This window comes from Cyanistes caeruleus, chromosome Z (genome assembly GCF_971803275.1).
Source record: "Cyanistes caeruleus chromosome Z, bCyaCae1.hap1.1, whole genome shotgun sequence".
Taxonomy (NCBI): Eukaryota; Metazoa; Chordata; class Aves; order Passeriformes; family Paridae; genus Cyanistes; species Cyanistes caeruleus.
Window position 1 is genome coordinate 50,312,887 of NC_141732.1, and position 27,352 is coordinate 50,340,238.

Genomic DNA, 27,352 nt, shown 5'->3' on the forward strand with positions numbered 1-27,352 from the left:
AGAATTCTAGGGGCAACTAAGACCACTAGCCATAGCTAAGACTGTGTTTGAGAAAATAATATGTTTATAATTTACACACAATTCCTTTATATATTCCCTTTTGGAAGCAATATGGCGGAGGGAGGGGAAAAAAGTACTGTAAGCCCTGAATTAATTGTCTTTTCTTGACATATTTTCTAGGCAGATGAAGTGCTTTCCCTAGCAATTTTTTTTCCCATGAGCTGAAATCAAATTTCTAGATTAGAAAGGCTATTGCTTCAGTATACTTGATTTTATGGTAACACAAAAAAAGTACAGTTTATAGTATTACACGGAAGTCAGAATGATGAATTGAACTATTTGCAGAAGAAAATATTTTGACATTGAAACCAAACTTCAAGATATTAGGCCTTATTCCAGATTGGATGAAAAGCCAAGGTATTGTCAGATATAACCATTTAAAAATTCATCTTTTCCATGTGCTTTATTTACATCCTTGACAGCATTTTCATAAAGATTTTTCCAGACAGGTCACACCTAGTGAAAGAGCTGTGGAGACAGACAGAATTCCAAAGAGGTTAAATACAGCAGTTTGTCCAGGTAAGTTTCACCTTCAGTTTCATTTTTTATGATTTTTTTATTAACTGTGCCCACATGGAGCTTACTTTAAATTTACTTTAGTATAACTCATTGCAGAACTTGAGTCCATGTGTCCAGTGTGAATAAACAAATTGATTGTCTTTTAATGGTGACGGCTTTGTGCCATGTTTTTTGTGAGCAACAGGTGAATATTATACTGCTATATATCAGTTGCTTCCTCCTTTTTCAGCTGTTTTTGCAAGCATAGGAGTTACTTCATAATAATTCATAATTATTTCATAATTCTCACCATATTCATAATACTTAATAATTATTTTGATATGTGCCTCTTCCACAGAAGTTCCGATGACTGTAAATTCTATTGCAGAGGAGACTTTTAAATCTGATCCTGCAGATAAGGACAGAGAAAACGTTAAATTTTGAGAAAATTCTGAACTTTTTTGAGACCTGTCTGAGGCCTAAAAGAAAAAGTGCAGAGTTCCATTCCAGTCTAGGGGTTTAATTAATGTCATGATGACATCAGGAATGTATCATAATAATAATTTTAATGAGTCTGTTTATGCCTATGGGGACATAGGCAAAAACACTCACACCCACCAACACTTTGGACACTACTGATCCTTAGGTTTGAGAGCATGTATCTCAGTGTGGTTTATTTCCCCAGAAAACAAGAATATGACTTTTTTTTTACAAGCAAAATAAAAATGTGTTTAAAAAAAAGCCAGAAATCTAGTTGTTGTTAGTGGCCTGAGAGAGTGGCAGTCCCCAACTACTTATTACTGTGTGATCCTTCTCTTAGCTTCAGTAAGCTGAACTGATTTTGAGAAGAACTTTATTTTCCTTTGAGCTCAGCCAATTACTTTTCTTACTTTTTTTTTAAGAACTTCCACTCCAGAAGTCTTCTGTCTCTAGCTGCTAAGTTGAACTCTACCTGCAAATAAAGAGAGTAACACAAATATATGGGGCCACAACGTAAATCATGTCACCTAGCTCATTTTTCCTCATAAGCTCTCGGAAGCAGAAGAAAACTTTTAAGTAATGTAGATTTTAAGATATTCATCCAAACTGCTAGGGAAGCATGGAACATTTTAATCTTCCTTTTTGCCAAAATGAGCCTGTGATATCAAGGGTGATGTGCCTTGGAAGTATAGCCTACGTTTTACCCTTGGGCTGCTTTACCAACTCACAGATTATATCTTGAGAATCAGGTACCACTCATATTAGCAGTCTAGCCATTGATGAGCCTTAAAGGGACACAATCAGCCAAGTGTGTAGCCAAATGGCCTGGAATATATGGACTGTGGCGTATTCTATTCTGAGTGAAAATGAAGAAGTGCAATGAAGGAGTGCTTTATGCAGTTTCAGATTAGAGCATCAATATGCACTGCAAAGCCCCCTGTGCTCTAAAAAGCTAACCATGTTTGAGTTATGCAGATGTGTGTTGCTGGATTTCAAGATCTCTTGACATACAACCCTGAAAAAAAAAGAGAGCTCTAATTGCATCTAGTATGTATCATAGTGCAGAAGTCACTTTGAAGGCTTAAAAAAATCTTTACATTTTGAAGGTCAGGAGAACTATCAAAAATGATCCTCCAGTGACTACTATAATTTTTATACTGTACATTTTAAGCAAAATGAAGCATTTGGTTCTCAGTTCTTGTTAGTCTTTCCATGTGATAACTTCTCTTCAGTGTATGTTCTTCATTCTCAGCAATATAAAGCTGGCACATTAATGTTCTGAAGGAAGGGAAGACATTCAGCAGGCAGTTCCAGAGGGAAGGGATTGATTACACCCTGATAATGTATGGTATGAATAATTCAGAAGTCTGAAGTAATGAGAATCTGAGTACTGACGTTAAGAAAGTATGGGGGATACCCTCAAGAAAAACTTGTTTCATGCTTTCCGCACTCACTGGCAAAGTAAGCTGAATACTCTCTTACCCATGTAAAATGACCATCCCACTTCATCAACCTAGAGTTTGCTTTAGGTAGAAAGAAGGACATAGGGCAGTTATATTTTAAGGCCAAAGAACCCTGCAGATGTAATTCTGGAGACTGTTGGTGAACTCTTTCAACAACATGACCTGGGAAGTGACCTAGCTCCCAAGTGGCATATCTCAAAAAAGTACAGGGAAGAAAAGAATACAGAGCTTCACCAGTACTTCTGTGTAGTTTGATAATTATGTTGCTGAAACTTCTTTTCCACGTAGCCAATGGATTATTGCAAGAGTTGTGAGACAGGTCACTGGTGAAGAGACCCATCATTCAATTTCTCACCTCCCTTGAAAGTTTACATATTTTGAATATTTAGATCTTGATTCTTAAAATGTTTTCTGATTTATGACAGTGGCAATTAAAGAGTGGAATGTTTCTCTGTCTGACTGGGGTTTCAGGATGGATTTTATTACCTCCCCACTGAGCCTTTCAGTTTGGAAATTTCATAAGTGTTCTAAGTACAAAATACACAAGAATAAAAAGAACACAGCCAGATTTTCCTTAAAAATAATTACTCAGATAGTATATTAGATAAAAATTTATGTGTCATTGAAATTATTCCAGACACCAGTAAATAAAAATTCAGTTTGTTGTAGAAATGTGGTTAATGGGAGGGAATACTATTGAATAAAAATTTATATTCCTTTCCAAAAATTATAGGTTTAACTTTTAGAAGTAAATCCTGGTAAAATGTAAAAAAACCCCACATACAAGTGACAGCAGATGATGGGTCAGTTGTAACAGAGAATGATTTACATGTGGGTTGGTAGGACAGATGAGAGGACTTTCCAGTTAGATAACAAATTGAGCTGATTATCAGAAAATTCGTTTTCTTCTGAAATGATGATCGTTACAGTTGGTTTATCCTATGGACTTCCTTTTCCAATGTCTATACTACATTGGTTGTCATAATCAAAGCAAAAATCAGCTAAGTGGCACATTTATTCTATAAGAAAGTTTGCAAGACACAATGATCTCCAGTTTGCTGATCTCATAGTCAGGATTTACTTTCTAAACCGTTCCAATAGCAAAAGACTTCAACAATAAATACTAAGATGCAGTTACCTCACCACAAGTGTGTGTTCCTAAGTAAATCTGAATGCTGGGAGAAATTGATAGGTGTTATTAGCATACTAAAGAAAAATGAGCATTTTTCTCTATGTCTGAGTCTGATGCAGTTGGAGTGGCATCTCTGCTTAAGAAAGTTCATCTGAAAACAACAGCATCATATCTTCCACCATGATTATGGCTTCCCATTGTTTCAAGTGTATGTTTTTATAAGACAGTGATGAAAACATGCTCCTGTGCTGTAAATTCAGCTATTCAAGCACTTAAATGTAAACAAACATGTCCAAGTCTTGACCCATGAGTAACTGTTTTTCTAGTTATTTCCCATAATTTTTTTTTCATGTGTTTTGGTACTAGAATACACTGAATTAAAAAAGTGAAATTTTCCATAGTTCAAGGAGTTCTGATACTGAAGTTCGTCTGGATTACATATGTCTATAGTCAATAGATTGAGAGCATAAGCCTAGTTAAGAAAATCATTGTTCTTTTTACTGAGTCATTCAAAAAGTCTCCTCTCTGCATATATTATGACTAGCATCTACTTAATCTACTTACAACTTTTGGCTATTGCTTTGCTTCTTGTATTCAAAAATCACGTGCAAGATTTTAATTGGTGGAATATTTTCCTTGTCTTCAGCTGAAAACTCCTCAGGGTAATTGTTTATTTTTTCTTTTTTTTTTTTTTTTTTTTTTGTAAAATACATATTTTAAAAATTAAAAAAAATATGAAAATTGAATATTTTAAAATTCCATTAAATCATGCTGAAGGTTTTTATATTTTTATGTTAACACAGATCTTCTGTATACTGAGTGAAAAACAGATCTCCCAGTCTGTAAATAAAATTTTTAAACCATCTGTTGCTATTCTGCCTCATATTGTTAGTAGGATATTAAGTCTTCACCTTTCAATCTTTACCAAGTAATTTTATTCCTTGGCACCAGACAAGCAGTCTTGTATAGAAATGAGATCACATCTGGACAAAACTTATTTCACACTCATCCCAAGCCCAGCAGAAAAGAATTTCAGCCCCTATGTTTGAGTGCTTTTAACTGCAGAAAAGCTGGAAGTTGAATGTTATTTTAGCTAACATACTTTAAGGATAGGCTGAACAGGAGAAGGAACTGTCAGGCCGTCTGAGGGACCAGTTTCTGTGCATCAGGATCTTTGTTCTCAAAGCTGATATACAAAAGTACTGTAGACCCATAGATTTTGTGCAGAAGCATTTCCAGGATGACAAGATACTCTCAGTGATACCAAACATTCAGATTTTGTTGCTTTTTTGGAGATAATTACTGAGATTTGCACCTCCTGTGGCTGATTCACCTCAGAGTGGAATGAATCAGATACTGAATATGATATTTGCTGATGACTAAACTGGGGGTCTATCCAGGTGGTTGATATCCTTTTATACAGCTGAAGCTGGGTGAGATCAACTCCACTCCTAATGAAATGTTCAGGCCCAGTAAAACTGACCCACAGGTAACAGGAATTCCATTGAAGAGGGCTCAGTACTAATCCCTGTGTTACAACTTGTAAGATATAATTTACCTTAAGCCCTATATTAAGATATGGTTATGTTGCCACATAGCCAGTGCTAAGGAAAAAACCAATATGTTAGTAATTCTGAGGAAAGCAGACTGGAAAACAAGAAGTAAATACTAAAATGGAAAACACCTAGCAGTCCCCGTAAGTACCTCAGTGCCTTCTCCATTCATTGTCACTGGATCTGGAAGAGAGACATCACCAAAGGCATAATAGGACAGCCTGCATTCAGCTTTATGAAAAAGAAACTCTCAGTTTTTACTTGACAGAAAACTGGGTTCAACAATTATGAAAGACTGATCGTGATCTTAAATGAGTCTGAGGTTTTATATGTTGCATATTTATCTTAAAAAATGATGAGATTTAGCACTAAACAAATGCAGGTCTTGGCATTTGGGTCAACACAGGGGTTGTTCCACTGTAGGTATGCAGATTTGAAATCTCCATTACTTTCAGTAACAAATTCAGTTTAATGATGAATTCATTGTGAGTATCCAAAGTAAAAACTATTCTTCATTCAGTCTTCTAGGCAAGCGTAGTGTTAAAAAAATGCTGAGATAACTTTGGACACTCGTGTCTTAGTTGGGACTGCTTGTCATAAAGCAGAGACTGTGGCCTTTACTGCCCAACACAAAATTCAAGAGCTTCTTCTTACTGCTGCTAGAAGAAAGTTTTGTTCATGAAGGGCGAAGGCAGGTTGTAGTGCTGACTTCAGGGAATCTGTTTGATCCCAGATTTTTCCTTTGCAAAGGTTGCCTCTCGTCACTGTCACAGCTGTTGACATCAGTCAGCCTTTGACTTACTCAGAAAGGTCAGCCTTAGCCGGACCTGACGAAGTGTCCCCTGTGCAGCTGGGGTGCTGCCCTACAGGCTCAGGTGTGGCATCACTCATGCTAGCAGTGACTGGTGCTGGCATGCCCCCACCCTCTGAAGAGAGCTGGGCATGGTTCCCACTCGCCTAAATGCTGCAAGCCAGGTGTTACAGGATAGTGGCAGGCAGAATGGGACCTTCAAACAAATTCTATTAGCAAAGACTTTCCACTGAGCCACATGGTTTAGAAAGAGACCCCTTGCTCTACGAACTCCTTAAAGAGGAGTCTAAATGAGGCTGGATCCAGTCCTAGCCCCAGACTTAGTCAGCAGTTTATGTCTAAAGATTATACAGGCCTAATTGGACTTTTATATGATCTTATCCACAGAAGTAAGGATGGAAAACCAAATGTATTTATACAAATATATTAAATGATTTATTTAAATCCTTTCACCTTCGGAAGGTGTGCTTGAAGTCCTTGCTGTGCAAAAATGGGACTGACCTTTTGTAGTGATCAAAGTGATGGTCATTTTTGTTTTTTTATACATTTTTAGACTCTGAGTTGTCATGTTTACTCAGCAAAATATTTTTTGCTGCTGGAAAAGATGTTATCAACTCTGATTTTTGCTGTTTGAAAATTTTGACTCTCACTTCCATATGAAGGCCTGCACATCCTTGCTGCTCCCAGGCTCAGTCAGGGAGCATCTTTCTTGCATATTCTCACAACTGGGTATGATGGTATGGTCAAGCAGGTCTCAGCATTCTTCAGCACTAAAATCAGCAAGAATGCTTGATCTTGTCATTGATAAGACCATCCTTGCTCAATCTATCACTGATACCTTGTAAGGCAGACAGAGTTTGAGCTGCTGTATCCCTGCTCAGACAGAGCAACCTGCTACAAGTAAAGCAGTGCTGCTTGCTTTCACTGACCAGACTTAATGAAGTTTGTCATCAAAACACATCAGCCCTTACTACTAGCTAGTCAGAGAACCCTCTGCCTAGCTAGTAAATATGTAAATATGAGAGAGATGTTCCAAAAAGGGAAACTAGCAGGTAGAGTAGTTGCCTGCAACTTGTGAGCTGTTAAGTGCAAATTTCCCAGGGAGTTTTAGGATATGTCCAAGAGAGGATGTCTCCGGGATGTTTCCATGCAACTGACAGCAGTGCCACACTGCCTTAACATTTGATATCTGTTAAGGTTATTACAGGAGTTTTGTTGGGGGTTAGGTGTCCTTTTTTTTAGTTCTGGCTCGCCCGTGGAATTTTTACCCATTAGCTGCGTGGACAACCTAACTGTGGTTACTTGGTGGGTGCTTGACAAAAGACGAAGAGTGGCCGGGCCCAGGGGGAGAAGGGGGCAGGAAAAAGGAGGGTGGGGACAGTCTGGCGGGCTTTTCTTCAGCTTCGGAGAAAGACACTTTGGGCACGGAGCTGTTGCGGTGGAGAGAAGGGGATTTCGCCATCACCCAGACAGAGCTGCTGCTTCTTCTCCTTCTCCCCTCTTTGTTGGTTGGCCTCACACCCCCTGCCCTGCCAGGACGTGTGGCAGTGCCAGCCACCGCCGGGGAGCTGCTGATCTACCTCAGCCACCGGCCCAGGATCTCAGCTCATCACTGCTGTTCCAGCTGAGTGTTCCTCGGAGCCCTGCAGGAGCACCAGGACTGCCCGCCTGAGGGGGTTTGTGAAAACAAAACCTCTCCCCCATCCCATCTCAGCCGAGAAAGCTGTCCCGGGGTCCCTGGTTCTGTGTTCTTGTTATTGCTGTAGTTATTGTTTGTTTGTTTGCCTGGTTATACCAGTAAAGAACTGTTATTCCTATCCCCAGATCTCTTCCTGAAAGCCCCTTGATTTCAGAATTATAATAATTTGGAGGGAGTGGGTCTACATTCTTTCATTCCAAGGGAGGCTCCTGCCCTCCCTAGCAGACACCTGTCTTCTAGAACCAAGACAAGTTTCTACACTGAAAGGCACATTTCCCAGCAGAAGTGCATCAGTGCATCATTATATCAGAGTCATTCAGAATTTTGCTCAGTTTCACATCGAACATTTCATACTTTAGCTAAAAAAGATGATGGGCTTGATAGCACACAAGGACCAACCCAATATATCAGTAACTGACAGCTGCAAGAGAAAGTAAGATAACAGCATGTGTTCAGGCTGTAATAGGAATTAAGATTTCTCCTTTACAGGAGAAAATCTCCTTAACTCGTTATATGTCATCAAAAAGAAAACCCCATAAATAAAATCAAATAATGAAGTGTATAATTTGCTATGTGTGTATATATATAAATATAATATATAAAAAATATATAAAAAAACTTCTTTGAGTCAATAAGAATTTCTAGATGCATAATCATGAATGAAAAATATACATGCATTTGAAAAAAATCTTGACATATGATATACACCTTGCTCATCTAAGGAAATCTGACTTCATTGCTTTTTAGGACACTTGCACTGAGCTTCTTAGCTACAGGGCTGGACATAAAAAACTTTTGGAAGTTATATTTTTTCCAAAACTGACTCAGCCCATTAAAAGGGGGGCAAAAGACTTGTCTTTTTTTATGGGATATTTAAATGTAACACTTCAGTCTTTGCTATAAAACATTATCAAGACATTGGTTAAATTATTACAGATAAGGATAAACTTCTAGGTCACACAGTCTGTACTTTTCTCCTGCAATATCTAAAAGATTTTCTTCCCTGTATTTATGGATATTTTTCCTTACCAGAATTAAAGTATTGTGTTCAGCAAGTTTTCCCTTCATACTTAAACCTGGTTTCTCTAAGTATAAGTTTATTGTAATATCACAAATTAAGATAAAATAAAGTTGCATTTCAACGGTTCCAAAAATTACATTTCTGGTTTCATAGACAAAGGATTTTGAGTTTTTGGCCCCAGGTTGAAGTGCCATAATTTTTGAGTAAAGAATTGCTGTTGATCTGTGTTATCATATTGCACAATTATAGGACAGTTTTTCTGAAAATATTATGTAAAAAGCACTATACATCTAATAGCTAGTGGAGATTGACACGTATTGTTTCATGTGGAAAGAATCCTATGGATATACTATGGAAATCCTATGGATAGGAAAAACCCCACTTTAATAGAATTTAAAAACTTATAGTCTATTTAGAAAAATCAAATAATTCATGAGGGATCCATTTGGGAAATACTCACCCTTGGCCATAACTTACAATGCAGCAGATTCCCTGGAGAGTAACAGAAAAAGAATGGAAGTTCAGAACAACATCAGCCTACGGTGTCTCATAGTCTGACTGTGGAGTCCTATCTCCCAGCTAGATCAAAAACACTGACCTGTGCTGAAGTCAAAAAAAGCTAGGCTTCTGGATGAGTATGGATAGAGAAGCAAAGACTACTTCCACTTCCATGACCAATGTAATTGTAATATGGGCTGCCATCTCAACCATAATGTTGAAATTCATACAGGTAATGCCATTCATAAGGAAATTCAAAAGACAAACACCAGGAAGGAAAAAAAAATTATATAATAATAAATACAACTGTTTGGGCCTAAAGATATGGACCACTGAACCTTGAATGTCTGGAAAGATACCTTAAAAACCTCCTATTGCTCTAATGGTCAGAGTTTAATTTCAAATGAACCAAAAACTCAAACCTTTAACAACTTGACAGCATCAGTATCTGCGTTAAAATCCTTTAAATGTATTTCAGCATTGGCTTTGGAGAAAATTCTGCATAAGTTGCTCCCTCAACAATGGCAGTTTTCCTGAGAAATGTAATTGGCAGCCAATGCATAAGGGGGCATAGGGATACAGTCCCATTGTATATATATATATAAGGATATATATATGTATGTGTGTAAGAAATATGTATTATATTATTTATTCTGATCTATCTAACTGTCTATTTATCTACCTCTGAAGAAGTTATATCTCGTTGTCTTCATTTTACAAGTAGTTCATTTCATGCTGAGCTCCAGATTTCCAAAGGAACAGAAATACTATTAATCAGGATATCCTACAACAGATCACCTTCAGGTGTTAAATGAACTGTTGGGAGGAAAAAAAGAAAAGAATATAAACTACCATTGCTTAAATGTTTATTGATCATGCAGAAACTTTCCACTTTGCCTAGAAAATATCTAATAAATACAGCTCCAAGACAGCTGAAAAACAGTGATTAATGTTAACATTAGCTCTCCTATTTCACCAAATTGAAATCTATATAAATGGGTCCAAAGCAGAAAGCAAGGTTGTGTGACTATTGCTAAGGGTTCTAGCATAAATATTGCAGAATACAGAAATATGAGGAATAGAATAACTGTTCATAGAAACAAAGAATCATTGAAGTTGGAAAACACCTCCAAGATCATTGAGTCCAACTATTACTCCTACATGCATTTCTACAAACTTTGTGTACTTTGGTAATGAATTGAAAACTCTAAGCGAGCTAACATCTGTGACCCTGAGAATTCCCTATAAAATCAGAATTCCTCATAAAGGGTTATGTGATGAAACTGCAAAACTGCAGAGCAAAATAGACATCTGCCACACTTTCTTACTGTACTTACCAGATCAGTGCAAGTAGTATACACTTGTGACACACATATATTAACTAGGTTAAATCTTAGGACTGGATTTCATTTTTTTCTCTTTCTCCAACACGGTTATCAGGGCTATTATGGACAGTTAGATGTGGTCATAAATGTCTTAGTGAACAGCAATGTTAATTTTGTTTCCAGATATTTTATAGTCAAAGAGACGTTAGTAGACTAAATGGCAATGGAATGACAAGGAGCCCTGGGAAAATTAATTTGAAAGCAAAGGTGGTCAATCTTGTTTCAAGAGAAGAATAAAAATAACATAAAAGCAGCTACAGATTGAAATCTACAGCTAAGACTTCTCTTTAATTGCCAGAAAATGTAGATAACTTTTTTTCCCTTGTGGGACCTTTGTTCCTTCCATCTGCACATCTTCCTGGCAAAATCTTTTCCCTAGAGACAATGGTATTCTATGCAGCCCTCAATAAAAAATGAAGGAAAATATGAAAAGTCTGAATTTATAGTATTTTCTTCCCCAAAAGGACATAAAAACAGATATTCAAAAGAATATTTTCTCTGGCTAAAATGCATCTTACATGTTTTTGGGACTCTTCTCTTAGATTTTGCTTGGTTTCAGCTGTCAAAAATACCTATCATGGGCAGCTTTTCATATGACCTGCTATTGCTGCACCCTGGCTCTCTATATAAGTATATGTGACACTTATAAATGAAAATCAGACAACAGCATTCCTCAAAATTATGTTCACTGGGATCTTGCATTTGTGTGGCCAGAACAAAACACTCATTTATTTTGTAATGTTAATTTTTTTCAGTCTTGTTGTAGACAGACAGAGCAGAGAGAAAATACAAAGTGGTATTTGTGTTACCCAAAGGGTAAAGCTGCTTAAATAATGATATAGCCAGATTCAAACTCTTTCTGGTTTGTTTCAAGCTATGGTCATAAGAAATGGTATTAGAAGGGGATTTTTCTTCAGTGTTTGAAAATGAAATGCCCACATACTAAAAATTATAAGATTTTACTATGTAAAATATATATACTTGGTTTTTTCCTTCTTGGATGTCAGATAATTTTTGAAGGTCTTCAATTAAATCATGGCCTAGGTAAAAATAAACAAACAAAAAACTGTAATTGTGATTACCAACGAACCAATAATTCATCACTAATGAACTGGCAACTCTGATGAATAGCTGATCAGAGAAAATGTGTTTCTGCTATAAGGAACAAAAAACTATTACATCAGCTATATTTGTTAAATGTAAATGACTGAGAAAGAAAAACAAAACTATTTTCAATAGGCTCCCTGGAAAACAACCCTCAAAACCAAAGAATTTTGGTACATATAATAATGACAGCTGCAAATATTAGTATGAAAAGTTAGAAAGAGCAATTATTGATGTCACCTTATATCCCCAGTATTTTCTAATTTGAGTAGAGGACAGCTTCTGTAATAAATATGTCTACTAAGATGCCTATCTAGTTTCACCTTTTGTTGTATTTTTCAAGGGACTGGTAATTGTATAGAATCACAGAATCACAGAATCTGCTGGGTTGGAAGGGACCCATCGGGTTCATCAAGTCCAACTCCTGACCCTTCACAGGACATCCCAAGAATCACACCATGGGCCTGAGAGCACTGTCCAAATGTCTTCTGAACTCTCGCAGGCTGATGCTGTGACTGCTGCCCTGGGGAGCTGTTCCAGTGCCCAGCCACCACACGGATGAAAAACCTTTCCCTGATATTCAGCCTAAACCTCCCCTGATGCAGTTTCATAAAATTCCCTCAAGATCTGTCCTTTGTCACAAGCAAAGAGATTGGTCCCCATTCCTCCACTTCCCCTAATGAAGATGTTGAAGATTACAGTGAGTCTCCCCTCAGTCTCCTTTTCTCTAGGCTGAACAGAGCAAGTGACCTCAGCCACTCCACATACAGCTTCCCCTCAAGGCACCTCACCATCCTCATTGCCCTCCTTTGGATATTCTCTAACAGTTTCTTGTTCTTCTCATATTACTGGTAGTACCCAAACCCATTCTACTCATATTTGGTAGTACCCAAACCAGCCCCCAGCACTGGAGGTGAGGCTGCCCCAGCCCAGAGCAGAGCAGGACAATCCCCTCCCTTGCCCCGCTGGTGATGCTGTGCCTGATGCCCCCCAGGACAGGGTTGTCCCTCCTGGCTGCCAGGGCACTGCTGGCTCATGTTCAGCTTTCCACTGACCAGGACCCTCAGGTCCCTTTCCACATCGCTAATCTCTAGCCTCTCGTTCCCCAGTGTGTTTGTACATCCAGGACTGACCCAGATGCAGCATCTTTCCCTTGTTAAATTTATCACCTTGTTGGTGATTACCTTTGTCAAGGTCTCTCTGTAGGGCCTCTCAACAGCTATTCCTAATTTAGTGCTGGAAACATTATTTAGTATCCCTTCAAGTCCTGCATTCAGGTTGTTAATGAAGATGTTGAAGAGTAGAGGGGCAAAGATGGAGCCCTGTGGAACCCCGCTAGTGACAGTGGGGTCCCCAGTCTGATGTCACCACATCCACTGTAACCCCTTGTGCCTGACCCACGAGCCACTTGCTCACCCATCACATGATGTGTGTATCCAGCTGTGGGCTGCACATTTTGTCCAGAAGGATCCTGTGAGATGAGAGATGGTATCAAAAGCTTTTCTGTAGCCTAAAAAGATTACACTAACTGCTTTTCCTAGATCAATCAGGTGGCTTCCTCTGTTGTAGAAAGAAATCAGATTTGACAAGCAGGATGTTCCCCTCATCAAACTGTGCTGGCTCAAACTACGACCAATGACATCATTGTTCTCCAGGTATTTTTCAATACTACCCAGAATAATCTTGTCCATGATTTTACCTGGCACTGATATAAGAATTACAGGCCTGTAGTTTCTGGAGTCCTTCTTACCCTTCTTAAAAATCAGGACAAAGTTTGGCAGTTTCCAGTCAGCTAGGATTGCTCCAGTTTCCCAAGACAGCTGAAAAATCATCAGTTGAAGTTTTGCAAAGATATCAGCCAGCTCCTTGAAGATTCTTGGATGAATCCCATCAAGCCCCATAGAGTTGTAGAGACCAACAAATACAAAGCACAGATTGACCTTACCTTATTATTATGGTCTCTTCAGTGTGCCAAGAAGTAAAATAATTTATGCATCTGAAGCTCATGGTGAAGTTAATAAAGCTCCCAGAAGTTACTGAAGTTTCTTTAAACAGAGCAAATATTTTTTTCCAGAATTGTTACTGCCTGCCATTTTCCCCAATGTCATGTCACCTTGGGGACTGTGGTTAATTGAGAAAAAGCCCAGGTGCTCCATAGCTCCATAGCTCCATAGCTCCATACCTTACCCTGCAGTGAGGTATGCTGGCTTCATACAATGTGCTCTAGTCATCTACAAAAGAAAATCTCTGAAGATGAAAAGAAATATATCCTCCTGTACACCACTACCTGTACACCATGTAATGGTTTCAGTGGCTGAAAAAATGCCAGCATAATGAAACATAGTTCTGGAAGCTTTGCAGTATGTTGGCTTAAGTTTGTCTTTCACCTATGTACTGTAGATATGCAAATGCATGCACAGTATAATTTCAGTTCTCCTATTTATGAATCTGAAGTACAATATTGAGTCTGTCCAATTCTGGTGCCCCTACAGTACTGGCATTGTTTAAACACAGCCCTTTGCAGCTGCTTGCTCACTCTCTCACCAGTGGGACTGGGGAGAGAATCAGAAGGGCAAAAGTTACAAAACTCATGGATTAAGACAGAGTTTAATAGGGGAAGCAAAAACTGTGCACAGAAGTAAAGCAAAGCAAGGAATTAATTCACTTTTTCCTGTGGGAAGGCAGGTGTTCAGTCACCTTCAGGAGCCTAGGCCCCCATCATGCATAGTGGTTAATTGGTATACAAACACTATGACTCCAAATCTTCCCCCTCCCCTTTGTGTTTCTTTCCCCATTTTATACAGTGAGCATGATGTCATATGGTATGCAATATCCCTTTGGTCAGCTGGGGTCACCTGTCCCTGCTGTCTCTCCTCCCAGTCTCCCAAGCATCCTCAGCTTCCTGGAGTACAAAAAGCAGAAAAGACCTCGGCTCAGTGTAAACCCTGCTCAACAATAACAAAAACATCTGTGTATTATCTACCTTGTATCCAGCATAAATCAAAAACTCCATATCAGCCACTATGAAGAAAAACAACCCAACCCCAGCCAAAACCAACACAAGTACCTAGCACAAGACATCATCAAAGAACATCTCTTGTTTTGATTGAATATTCCACTTAGGCCTGCTGTACATCCTTTCTGCTTTGTTTATATCTTCAGTGATGCATGCTGAACTGGAAAGCATCAACAGCAAAAATACAGAACATGTAAGAGGTCAAGCGTATTGTTGGAGATCATCAGTGTTTGCAGACTTATTATCATGGAAAACTATGTAATGAGACAAAATGCTAATCTGTGATGAACGTGCTGACAGATAAATCTCTAAATTTTCCCATGAAAAAAGAACAAGTAGTAAAAACTTTAGACAAATACAAAAAAACAAAAAAAGTGTGCAGAAATCACTGCAGTTGAAGAAATCGATACAATATCTTGTTGTATCCCAAACTATATTAAACCAGTATCTCTCAAGCACTTGCTAACCTGTGTCTGATTTCATAGATGGTGGTTTTACCATGTAAATATTTCTACATCATAAACTATCTTCATTCTCAATAATAAAATAAATTCAGTGCTAAAAATCCTTGTATTAGACCATAATAGCCTAGAATACTGGTATTGAGTTAGTGGGCTTAGATTGCAAAGTTCTGTGGATGAAAAAATATTTCAGATGAATAGAAAATTTTTCACAGATTTTTTTTTTTTTTTAACCCATAAATCTTTATACACATTAATGTTTCTACAAGGAAAATCCATAAGATAAAATGGAGAGAAACATCTATGTAAAGCTATATAAATTTCATTCCATTTGTCAGCAAAGAATCAAAATTTCTTCAACTTTGTTCATCATGGAGAAATTTTAGAGTTTATTCAGGTTTTGCTGCTACCCAGACATTTGTTTCTATGTCTGCACTTCCACCACTGGCTCACATAAAGGCAAAGCATTTCATCCACATCAGTGCTCTTGCAGCACAATAATTGCTGCGTCCTAGATTCTGGTTCTGCTACTTTCAATGGATTTTTTTTTTTTTTTTTTTTTTAAGATTCTTAGAAGTAAAGCTCTTTTGTAACAGATGTAAAACTTCATTTTTTGCCTTTAGTTTTCCGGCTGTGTCAGTTGAATATTTTAATCAGCCCAAACTAGAAAAAGGACTTGGACACATTGTAGTTTTTATCCTTTTAAAGTCACTTTTATCCTGATCTCTGTGACTAGTTTTGTGCCATATAGCAGTGAACATTATGAAGATTAATTTTATAAGTAACTATAATTTTAACTATAGTCATTAATATTTCACTTACTGGTGCATAGGAAAAGAGTTTTAGAAAACATTTCTGGACATTAATATTAAAAAAAGAGTATTTATTAATGGATATTCTTTTGGAAATTAGAAAGATTCACATTAGAATTTTGTACTTTCAAACTGCTGAATAAAGTATGAGGTCACCATGCGGAGACCTTTTTCAATAAATCTATTCATTAGAGGATTAGATGCTTCCCACATGTCTTTACCTGGGTTCACCCTAAAGTCTTTCACTCACCAGCTGTCAGGAGGAGGATGATTATTGTGCCCTTTGCTGCAGCACAGAGAGCCAAGCCACCCAGGGCAGCTGCCTGACTTCTACCACTGGTGCCTCTCCTGCTTCATACTCTTCAAGTCTGAAAAAACCATTCTATGGTTTTCCACAAGTTCATGGTTACTCAAAAGTTTTCTGAAGTCATGGCATTTCAGCTCCTCTACCTTGCTTTAAAATCAAAGGCTACTTTACTATTTTGTGAGCCCCAGTCAACTCTTTCAGTTCTGTTTTCAGCTTATTGCAATTACAAAATACCCTGCTGTGTGCAAGCACAGACTACACTGATTTTTTGAGACAGACAATCTCAAGTGACAAAAACAGAAGTTTCCTCAACTTACTCCTTTATTTCCTTCTGAGTCTTTCCCCTTTCTCAGACACTGGAGACATTCCCTTCACTGACTGATACTAGCTTCCGACACATCTTGAAAAGTTTGCCTCTCTATTCCAGATCTTCAATAATTAGGGAAACTGGAAACCTCTGGCAAATACTACCATATAAAAAATACTCATAAAATTCAGGCTTCTCTATAGTCACAGTGATGGGGAAACCAACTATGTCACATACACTTCATTTGCAGGCTGCAAAAACTCCTTTCTATGTGGAAAAGTTTAGATTTTCCTCTCCTGCAAACTGAGGAGCCTGTAACTTAATCTGCTCAGGAGACATAAATGTGCCAAAGAGCTGGAAAAGAAGGGGGGAAAAGTGGAAATGGAAAAGTTAGGATTGATTTATTTCACACACATCCCTACTGTTTGACTGCTCTTTTGAGAAATTTGGCATCAAAACTGTTCTGCTTTCCTCTTATCTGCAAATCTCTTTGACAAACCAGTCAGACAGACACTGTGAAACTCAGGATGGATAAGCTTCTTCATCAGTGGCATTTCTGGTATTTTAGTGTTTACATAGAGAGTGGAGTTTTAGTCCATGTGATTCAATGGAAAAGAGTAATGAGGCTGTATGCCTTTCAGACTTTCAGTTTCCCACAGTGAACTCTGTTAGTTATCCAAAAACAAAGTATAAAGAAAGAAACAGCACATTTATCCTGGTGACAGAAGGGGTTTTTTTTCCTGTTGCATTGTTAAGCTATGAGGCTGGTGCACCACAGAACATCTAAACACAGCAATGCTTTGAAGGAATCCTTAAAGAGACATTTGGTGAAGATTTACCTTCTTAGCACTTGCTTAGTCCTTTTGAATATCATTTCCATTGCCACATGTTTTGTGGAATACTGTGTGTCTGTGGGACTACCGACAAAGGAGAAACAGGGAGAGATAAATTTGCAAGTGCACATGAGAGCTCCTAAAAGTCACTGTTTTTGGAACACTTCATGTGGTAGATGGGCTTCATGGGGCTGCAAAGGGAATCTTCTCAGGCATGGTGCAAAGGTGTATCTGGAAGAACAGCTTTTTTATGTTTTTTAAAGCAGTTTCAAAATGAAAGGTAATTTTAGCTGCTCTACTTTTTCAGTCCAAATATTACTGAGTAAATAAAGTTTATGCCTGATGGATGCTTAAGTACTTAAAGATGTATCTCAGTGGATAGCAACTTTTTAAAAAATGTGCAGTCTAACTTCACAAAGGTGTTCAAGATGAACTGGTTCTTGATGCATTCTTTGATTCCACTGAAATATCTAAGAATTGCATATCAAGATGGTTCCCAAACTCTGACTATGGGCCAATAAAAATCTTCAAAAACTTAAATCCATTTTAAACATGTAAACAAATGCATTTGTCTAAAATTTCTTTTCCTTTCTTTCATATTAGTAAAGGTATCAACCATGTGTTGATGTACTAATAAGCCAGGAGAAATCCATTTGCATTCCCTGTTTAATAACATGAGCATCTTCTAAGAGAACCAAATATATATATACAAATGTCCCATAAGTCTTTGACATTGGCTCTTGACATCAGCATGACCAAATCTGAATGAATCCAGAGAAAAAGGTTGAAAAATTTTACTATTAATAGTAAATATTGTATGAAGGATGAAGTCTTAGTTTGAATTGTAAAAGGGAAACTAAAAACTTGTCATTTTTATGTTCAGATCCATATGTATGATAATGAATTCTGAAAAAATTAACTATTTTAATAGGACCCTATATGATTTTTTTCCTGATTATATATTTGATTCTGAAAGAAATATTACAGATATTCTTGTCTAGAAGTTTCCTGAGCTGGTATGGAATGGTAGCATTTTCAAGACCAAGAACACAGAAGTTCAAGATTACTGAGGAAACAAATGGAATTCCAGAAAATTTTAAAGATAGTTGTTTTTTCTGGGGTTAAAAGATAAAGGGTAGCTTGCATTCTGCAAGCAGTGTATGTATTAAAAGAGATAAAACACGCTATGCATATAAGGTAAGGATTCTTGTGAGGACCAGAAAGCAATAAAACTGTGTCTGAAACACAGTTATTTCTTTCTAGCATTAGTAGTAAGGGCAGTCATTATTTTCCAATTGATTTTTTTCTTCTACCAGTTCCCTCACTGTTGTATTCTTTATCCCCAACCCCTACATCAGAGTAAATTTTATAATATCTAAACCAGCATGTGCGGACTATGTTATCAAGTTCAAGGTGTTTTTTAATAAGCACTCTGTTGATCAATGATTTCAAAACCTTACTCTGTCTGATACTCCTTAATAATTTGTGCCTGTTCAGATGACAGAAAACTTGTAAAGTGCTGTACCAAGCTTTGTTACCTCAGAGCTGCAGTAACTTATATTACTTGATATCCTGCAGAAAATGTATGTAACTGCTAACAGGGTCTCCTATGCTAAAGGCAGAGACCCATTTTAGTTTGAGAAAAATGGAAGCAACATTTGACAAATACCAAAGGTCACTGGTTACAGAAGTGAAAATCAGAAAGGGATGCAACTTTCTGCTTACAAATCTGAATTCATAAAATCTGTATTGTTATAAGAGCAAACAGACATTTTTCAGGAAAAAACCAGCTCAGTAGTGTTTCCTGGAGACTGAAATTACATTTACAAGGAGGATCCTTGAGTTAAAATAGGATTGTTTGTCACAGATGAAACATATTTTGTGTTTTCTTTGAAACGTATTTTGTGTTTTCTTTTTAAAACACCTATCATTTGACCCAACTGCTTTGCTGAAGAACAGGGCAAGGTGTTCCTATTCATTCTGTAGGGGAGAATTGTGAGACCCCTCACATTCATACTGCCATTGACTCATTTAATTTCTGAGTTTAGTGATCCAGAACCCATGATTTAAGAAACTGCAGACAGCAGAAACTGATAAAAAATAGGTTGAATAAAAGCTTGGTGAATAGAAAACCAACCCTGGCTTGCCTTGAGATGGCTGAATAACTCTTACTTTGAAAGTCTTTCATCATGTTATTACATAATTGCTTCATGTACAGTGGTAGAGATACACATAGGGAGAAGAGACCTGTGGCTGTTGTCACCATCTAGGGAATCTTGTTAATCTTGCATTTTTTGTGTGTTTCTAGATTTTGACTCAAGGATATACTGTGACTAGAATTTCTAGCCTTGTAAAATTCTTTGAATAAGTAGCAATATATTATGCCTTAGTTGTTATGCTTGTACAATAGACTTAGCCTTGCGTAGCCTTAGAAACCCATATTTTATTTCTCTTTTCACAGGGCTGAACAAAGAAACATGATTTTACAGATGACAGAGGTGACATATGGGGCTTTGAATATTCAGCCTTCCAGAGGATGATCAAAACATTTTGAGTTTTGGAATGAATTATAAAAAATAAACCATAAAAAAGAAGCATTCCATGTGCTCTTAAAGTAAAGATCATTGATAAGAGCAAATGCATTCCTGTTTGAAACAGGAAAAAACTTACTCAGGTTTACTATTGCTCTTAGTTCACACAAATTTTCTGTTACAGTTTATTGGTCTAGTCAATCTTATTTTAATTAAATACTTGCTGCCCCAGGCTTAGGCTAATCCCTGAGAATTACAGACACAAACAGATATATAAACAAGGAGAGAGAAAGTAGTTACTCATAGCTACCCATGGAGAACAGATCTGGGCTCTTTCAGGTTATCACACATGTTTCAAAAGTGAGGATTAACACACAGGTGGGTACTCAAGATTTTGTTTCAAAGTAATCCCAAAGCATGCATGTCCACAGTTTCTCTCTGTTACGGATCTAATAGCTACAGTGAACCAATGCAAGGGAGTGAGGGTGTGTGAGAGGCCGTAGGAGAATGAAGGGAGGAAAGGAAGAAAGCGTAAAGAAGAGCAGCACAGTCATGTTCTGACTGCTGTATTCTTCCCATTAAATATTCCCTAGCATTCTTCCTCAGAGTATAAATCATTCTGTTTCTGTTCAGGGCTGCTGTGTTCTGCATTAAGGCAGGTCACAAACAAGGACCACTCCCATGGTACATTCAATGAATTTTTGAATGACAATGATTTCAGATTTGCTCTGCTTCTTGCAGATTCAGCAAATAAAACATCTTTATTTACTAGAGAGATGCAAAGTGAAATGTGCTCAGTTACCACTGGACTTAAAAAATCCTCATGCTTCCTAGGTGTGTACTGTGGGGAACATAAAGGAAATTGAACCACAGAAAAGACTGTAATTTTGACTTCATCAGGGATTCTCATGGTTACAGAGAGGGGTTAATCTGCACAAATCATTTCAACCCAGAAATGAAGGGAGGAGGACTTAACTCATACTATTTAATGATAACAAGATCACTACTTAGGATAAGATTTTGCTCTTAGTTTTGAACTACCATAAAGTGAAACCATCATGCATATTTGTAAAGATCATCTACAAACTACTCCTGCTGTTGCCAGCAGAATGTAGATGGAGGAAAAAACTGTTTATGACAGTGTGGCTGCTTTCATTCTTCTCTTCTCTTCTAAAATCTATTGTTTGAAAGAGTATTGTACACAGATAACTGATAAATGGTACAAGAGATGGAGTTGCATTTGCTCATTTATTAAATGGCTATCAAGGGAAAGCATTCAAAGCAGTAAACAACTTTTGATTCTCCAGAGTTAAGATGAACATCGTCTATAAGATGTCCTCTAAAAATTTCTTTATCTAATCCTAACTACATGGAATAAGCTTGGAACAAACTGGCAACAAAATTTTTATTGTCCCTTGCCAATGCATTGTCAGGAAACAAAAACAGTTGTCTCTATGAAAGCCAAAGGAAATGATAAAATGAATAATTATTTATATATTGTTTATCATCTTGCCTTGCACAAGATTTTTCTTTTAATGGACAGAAAGACAAAATTATAATTACACAAAACCAATTGAAAGACACAGAGGAAAAAATAAATTTTGAAATGGGAGACAGAACTGCATTAAGTACCTTCATGTGTACACTCCAATCTAAACTAAACCTGCTTAAAATCATGACTTTCATAAGATTGGAATCCCCTGGCTGGAATCAAGGAATGCAATGCATCTGGTTTGTTTAGCTCCTTTACCAGCCATGAGGATGCCAAGTTTTGATAATTATACTTTGTTAAGTGGAGGAAAGGCCTCTCTAATGCTCCCTGATAAACAGCTGTGATAGCAGCCTCAAGAGACCAGTTACCTGTCAGTCCTTCCTTTCTGCTATATTCTTGTTTGTACATAAAGATTTGGTCTACTGACTTGAATAATTGTGCCTTCAATTGCATGTATCAGAGCAATTTACAAACAAACATTCATTAATAAGAACAAATGAGTAGGGGATAGACTATTTTAGTTTATTTTTTTTAACATCTTTATTACTGATTTGGAATACTAAGCCAACACCAAGTCACTGACAAACAGAAATACAGTATGAATTCCTTATACATTATTTATTCCTTCACTTCCCACCATATAATAAAAATTATCCCTGGACTTATGACCAACACATTTTACCAGGCATTCAATAATTCTTACATGTTTTGAAAATTTTACTGTCTTTAAATCCAAACTGCTAAAAAAGAAAAGTCTTATAATACAAAAATAAAAGGAAGGATTTAGGAACACAAACTTAGTAAACTCTTTATAAAGGAAAAGAGAAAATTATTTTTTTAATATATGCTTTGACTATGGAATATTGTCTTTTAGAACATTTTTATCTCTTTTAATTGAGTAATTTAGAAAGACTTGAAAAGATTTTTTTTTAAAAAAAAAAGTTCTATGTAAAACTGGTTTATTGAGATTAGTTGTGCAAAAGTTTTGCACTTATGCAAAATCTCCATGGCAGCAGTAGTTAAAGAAAGCTATTAGAAAGTAGCATTTTTGTCTTCCTGATACTCAAGGGAAATACTTTGTGATCTCTAGGCTCTCTACTGATAAACAGGAAACTTCTAACAGGTAATGTTAGCAGCAGCTATTCTTGAAACAACAATGAAGGGTTGTTTAACATCAGAAATGTTTTAATTGTGAAGCAAAGACTGATCCTGGAAGCCTGGAAGCCTCCAGGAAGCCCAGAGGAAGCCACTCGGGAGCCTCAAGCTGTTTAAAAGGTTAAAGCATAATAATAAAATACCCATTGCTGAGGAAATGAATAACAGTTTGGGAATGGGAAAAACCCTGGGATACAATGCTGCTGCTCCTACAGAAATAACGTTTTCCAAAGTTTAGAACAGCTTTTCCATACTTCACCTACACTATCTCAGCTTTGTGGAACAGAGGAATAAAAGCTTGAACGACTGGAGAGCTAATTCTTAAATTCTCTCGAGGTCAGGAGAGTAAAGGTTAAGTAAAAATCTTAGAACCTATAGGAATTTCATACAGTTTGTACAATCTCTTCTTCTGGAATGAAAATAGGCCAAGAAGTGAAGCACCCAGTGTCTGTGTTGTACTCTCAGTCTCAGCTTGTAGACCTCAGAAACTGTGTTGTGTGTGCCAAAAATGTGCAGGACTCTTGGCCTGCAGTTTTTTTGCCTCCTGAATTAGCCCACACCAAAAATAAAGAAATCTCAGCCACAAGCACTACAATAGGCTGAGCTCTGAAGCATGACCTGAAACTTTCCCAGTCCACAAAGGAGAAATTAAGTTCTGAGCAACAGTGCGACACTGGCAGTTTTGCACTACACTCATCATTTCTGTCCGAATTACAGTGTATCTTCTGAAAAGACACCTTGTATGGATTTAGGAGTTACAGGTGGCACAGAAATCATTCCACTGTTAATACAGTGCTTTGTTTTTAGTTGGCATTCACCTCCATCACCTTCCTTCTCTTGATCTTTTTACGCTTTCTTTTCTACTAAAATCCATAAACCTTTCCTGTGTAGATACTTCAAAAATGAGATCAAGTCACAGGCTAACTGCCTGTTAGGTTATTTGATGGATTGATACCTTAAATCTTCCATATGAGAAGGAACTTAAATCTTACCCTTCATAGTCTATTATTCAGATTTCAGACCATTTCACTAGACCTTTTCCAATTTTATATATTGCTTTTAAATATGTATTTCAGACATAGTAATAGCCTCATGATGTTATAAAGTGTAAGATTTTCCTCCTTCTCCTAATATTCTTCATGTGCCCTGTTCTCAGGCTGTATTTGGGAGATTTTTCTCTAGCTTCTTCTTAAATCAAAGGTCACCTTTTTAAATAAAGGTTAAAATTTTAGGAAAGCATGCCATCCTTGGATTAAATTTTTCCATGTATCTTTTCAACAGCGTTTGTCCATTCAATAGAGGCTACACTAATTGTATGGTATGTTTTTAAAATCAGAATACGGGACCTGAGCCAAAAATGTTCTTGGCCTGATTCTCTGAACAGTGAAGATATCATCCTACTCTGCAGCACTGTTTAAAGTATTAAAAAATATGGTCCCTCAGTCGATGGAGAACCAGAGTTTTACTCTGCAGCACTTTGAAACAGGATATAAATATTTTTTCAAACATTGCTGTTCAAACAAATGTGGAAAACAAAATGCTGCATGTCAGTAAGCATACCTGGCGCAATCTTTCCCTTAAACATCTCTTTTCTCTGAAGGCCAAGAGAAACACAGGGCTTTAGAGAACAAAACTCTGAAACTTTACACACTGCACTTAGTTGAAACAGTGTGGAAAACAGATTGCGCTTCCCTCTCTGTTGAAAATGAAAGAAGAAAACTGATTGCATTTTGCCACATGGGTAGGAAGGGTAGAGGTAAAAGAATGTGACAGTGGTTGTGTCTGCCTGCTGGAGAGAAGCTTCTTGCTGTATATATTACATAGTGCAAGAGGTAGCGCCCCACTGTACACCCATAACTATACTGAACCAAACACAGGTGGTTTTTTGAGGCCATGAGGAAAAAAAAAAAAAAAAAAAGTGAGGTGAATTTTACCTTATAGTGGTTCACAGCTGTGGACTCCTCTATCACCAAATTTAAGCTCTGGAGATGGAACCACTTCTCCAAAGTCTGAAAAAAATTTTAAGACAGATCTGGTTTCACAAGCATTCAAGCTTCTGTACCGTCCTTTGAGAGCTGTGAGACTGTAAATTACCCAGATTAAAACCCTTGGGATAAGACCATTGCTCTGGCATATTTGAAAAAGCACCTAACACATTTTGGCAAACAATCATTATATTTGGGTTTTCTGGTGAACACCTAAAAATCTATGACAGTACAGCATGCATACCTTTTCTCAAGAACAGTGAATAATTCAACAAAATCACAGAAAAATAGGTCTGAATCTTTCCCTGCAGAATTCCTGAACCAGTCTCTACATCCCTTGAGATTTTATGTATGGTGATTTGATTTCCCCTACTCTGTCTCATTACAGAATCAAACCCACCAAACTATGATGTATACTTTTTGGTATACATAATATAATGGTTTTGTTCTGTGAATTCTTGCTGCAAAAACAGCAGGGCTTCATTTACCTGTTTTCTAAAGTAGGGTTCAAAGTCACCTTGTTCCCAGCTATGATCTAGATTGCAGCCCAAAGCAGCAGGGCCTGGCAAATGAGCCAGAAAAGACTCCAGGCACCTGTCATGATGTTGCTTCTTCTATACAAGGTTTTGCAGGACTGGTGAATTTTGCAACACTCTGCTTCCAGACTATCTTAGGAATGGAAATTTCCATATAGCTCTCAAAAAAAGAGGACATGTAATGATTGGATAATAAGTATACAGCAATTTGCTGCTGCACAAGGAAGAACCCAGCCTTTTCCACTAAACATGAAGGTGTGGAATGCCTTCAGTACCTGTAGGTACTGTGTATGTACCAAACATATATTGACATCTAACTGCCTAGGAATAATGTCTTTAGAGAAAAGAAGTCTCCACTTTCCTGAAGTCCTTTTCGATGAATGATAGGTCTTTGTCAATATCCATGACACCTTGGATCAAACTCTATGATAGGAGGCTATGAAAGGTTGCAGAGTAACTATTTTCAGATATATCATTTTAACCTTCCAAGGTTTTCTGTTTTGGGTTTTTTGTGACTTTTTTTAGCTGTGGGTTTTTGTTTTGTTTTGTTTTGTTTTTCTTAGAAGGAGGAAAAAAATCCCAAACTAAACCCCCTCATCCAATAAATCTAAACTTCGAAACTTAAAAGCATCATCCCATTTTTTCTTTTGTTATAGAAACCATTTGGTATGTTCTAAGCATTGAAAACCTTAGCGAGTATATTTCTGTCCTATTTGTATTACAGTGTCAAGTACAATATTATTTCCTTTTCAGCTCATAAAGGCCATGTCATCAGTGGTCCTTCATAACAAGAAAGTGAAATCCAGACCTATGCTTCATAAAACTTACGCCTTCGTTCTTTCCACACAAAGCTGTCTTAAACATTTTCTCATTCCTTAAGAAACAAGTCTTTTCAGTTACTATTCATGTATTAATTCTTTCCAAGAACTGTTATTAAACTCCTTTTGATACTTACTCAGAACAATTCAGAGCGATGATTTTGTTTTGTCACAGCCTTATTTGTCAACAGCATTGTGATTAAAGAGCAAATATTTTGAAGCAGCCTTGGAATTAGTCTTCCTATGGGCAAATTAAATCTAACAATACTTTTCTTTATGCAATTGAACACAGATTTTACATCATTGGAACAATTCTCTATAATCAGGTTGAATCTTCATTCTTGCATTTTAAAGGACATCTTTCTCAATTATCTCAATTATTTCATTATGTAGTTTTTATGAAATAATATTTTCCTTTATTTCCAATGCCTTCAATTTCTGCAAGCGTTACTGTGGAGGTTTCACATTGTTTTGACATTGGTTTCATTTGATTGACATCAAAGAAGTAAAAAAACACAGAAGTGATTTGTTCAAGAGAAGCTGCTGGGAACTACCTCTGTGCATGGGAAAGGCCAATAGATGGCCAATTCTGAGAACTGACAACACTTTACACCATTTAGAAATCAGATCTGCCTCTGTGAGATCCACATTTTTAAAACACCAAGCCCAGGAATCTCTTTTCTCTTTGTTTCCAGCCTCAGAAGGTATCAGAGCTCAGGTGAGGCCGGCCCCGCTCCCCCGCAGCCTGTGCGGCCTGGAGGAGGCCGGGCCGGGCCCCAGCGGCTCCTGGGCGGGGTATGGAGGCTGTGGGGAGCCTGGGGCCAGGCTCCTGGGCCAGGCCGCAGCTGCTGACATCTTGCCAGCACTAAACTTCCACCCCACCCTCGGCCCACACTGATGGCTCCGGCATCCAGCGGCTGGGCTGAGAGAGGCACCCAGTGCCGCCTGAAATCCAACACCGGGACTGCCATGGCCACTGGGAGAGATTTAATCCTTTCATTTCACAAATGAAACCTGCAAACCTCTATCCTCTCTCCAGGGAGAGGAAAAGACAGAGTGACAACATGTAGAAAGACAACATGAAAACATCAAGGTCAGTAAAGAAAGAGTTACGCTTCAGATGGAAGGAGAATGAGGAGATGCCAAATGCAGCTAAAATATTCTTTTGATAGGGCCATGGAGATGGACAATGAAATATCTCCTTTAATTAATGAGAAAGTGTGGCGGGATGAAGTACTCAAGCTGCAGATCTGAGCAGAGGCACCCACTGATCTAATGGCTCCCTAGGAGGAAATAAGAAATGGAGCAGCTGTGATCCCATGAGAAGTTTGAACAGGGAGAGAAATGAGAGTGATGAAGATCCTTTGTCCCCAGGGACAGAAGAAGAAAACCTCT

General features: G+C 37.6%; 1 long non-coding RNA gene across 2 annotated transcripts; it reads right to left on the minus strand.

The window, feature by feature from the left end:
- Positions 1-448: 448 nt before the first annotated feature.
- On the minus strand, positions 449-27,352 carry LOC111940765 (uncharacterized). 2 transcript variants are annotated; one of them, XR_015281211.1, is made up of 10 exons: positions 26,095-27,352; positions 24,553-24,627; positions 16,244-16,361; positions 14,772-14,880; positions 13,121-14,606; positions 9,898-10,031; positions 9,178-9,209; positions 1,449-1,510; positions 869-967; positions 449-528 (listed from the first exon to the last, which is right to left on the minus strand). It is a non-coding gene; the product is annotated as an uncharacterized LOC111940765 (long non-coding RNA). The 2 variants fall into 2 exon arrangements; XR_015281210.1 differs by lacking the exons at positions 449-528; positions 13,121-14,606; positions 14,772-14,880; positions 16,244-16,361 and having other exon boundaries at positions 26,095-27,010.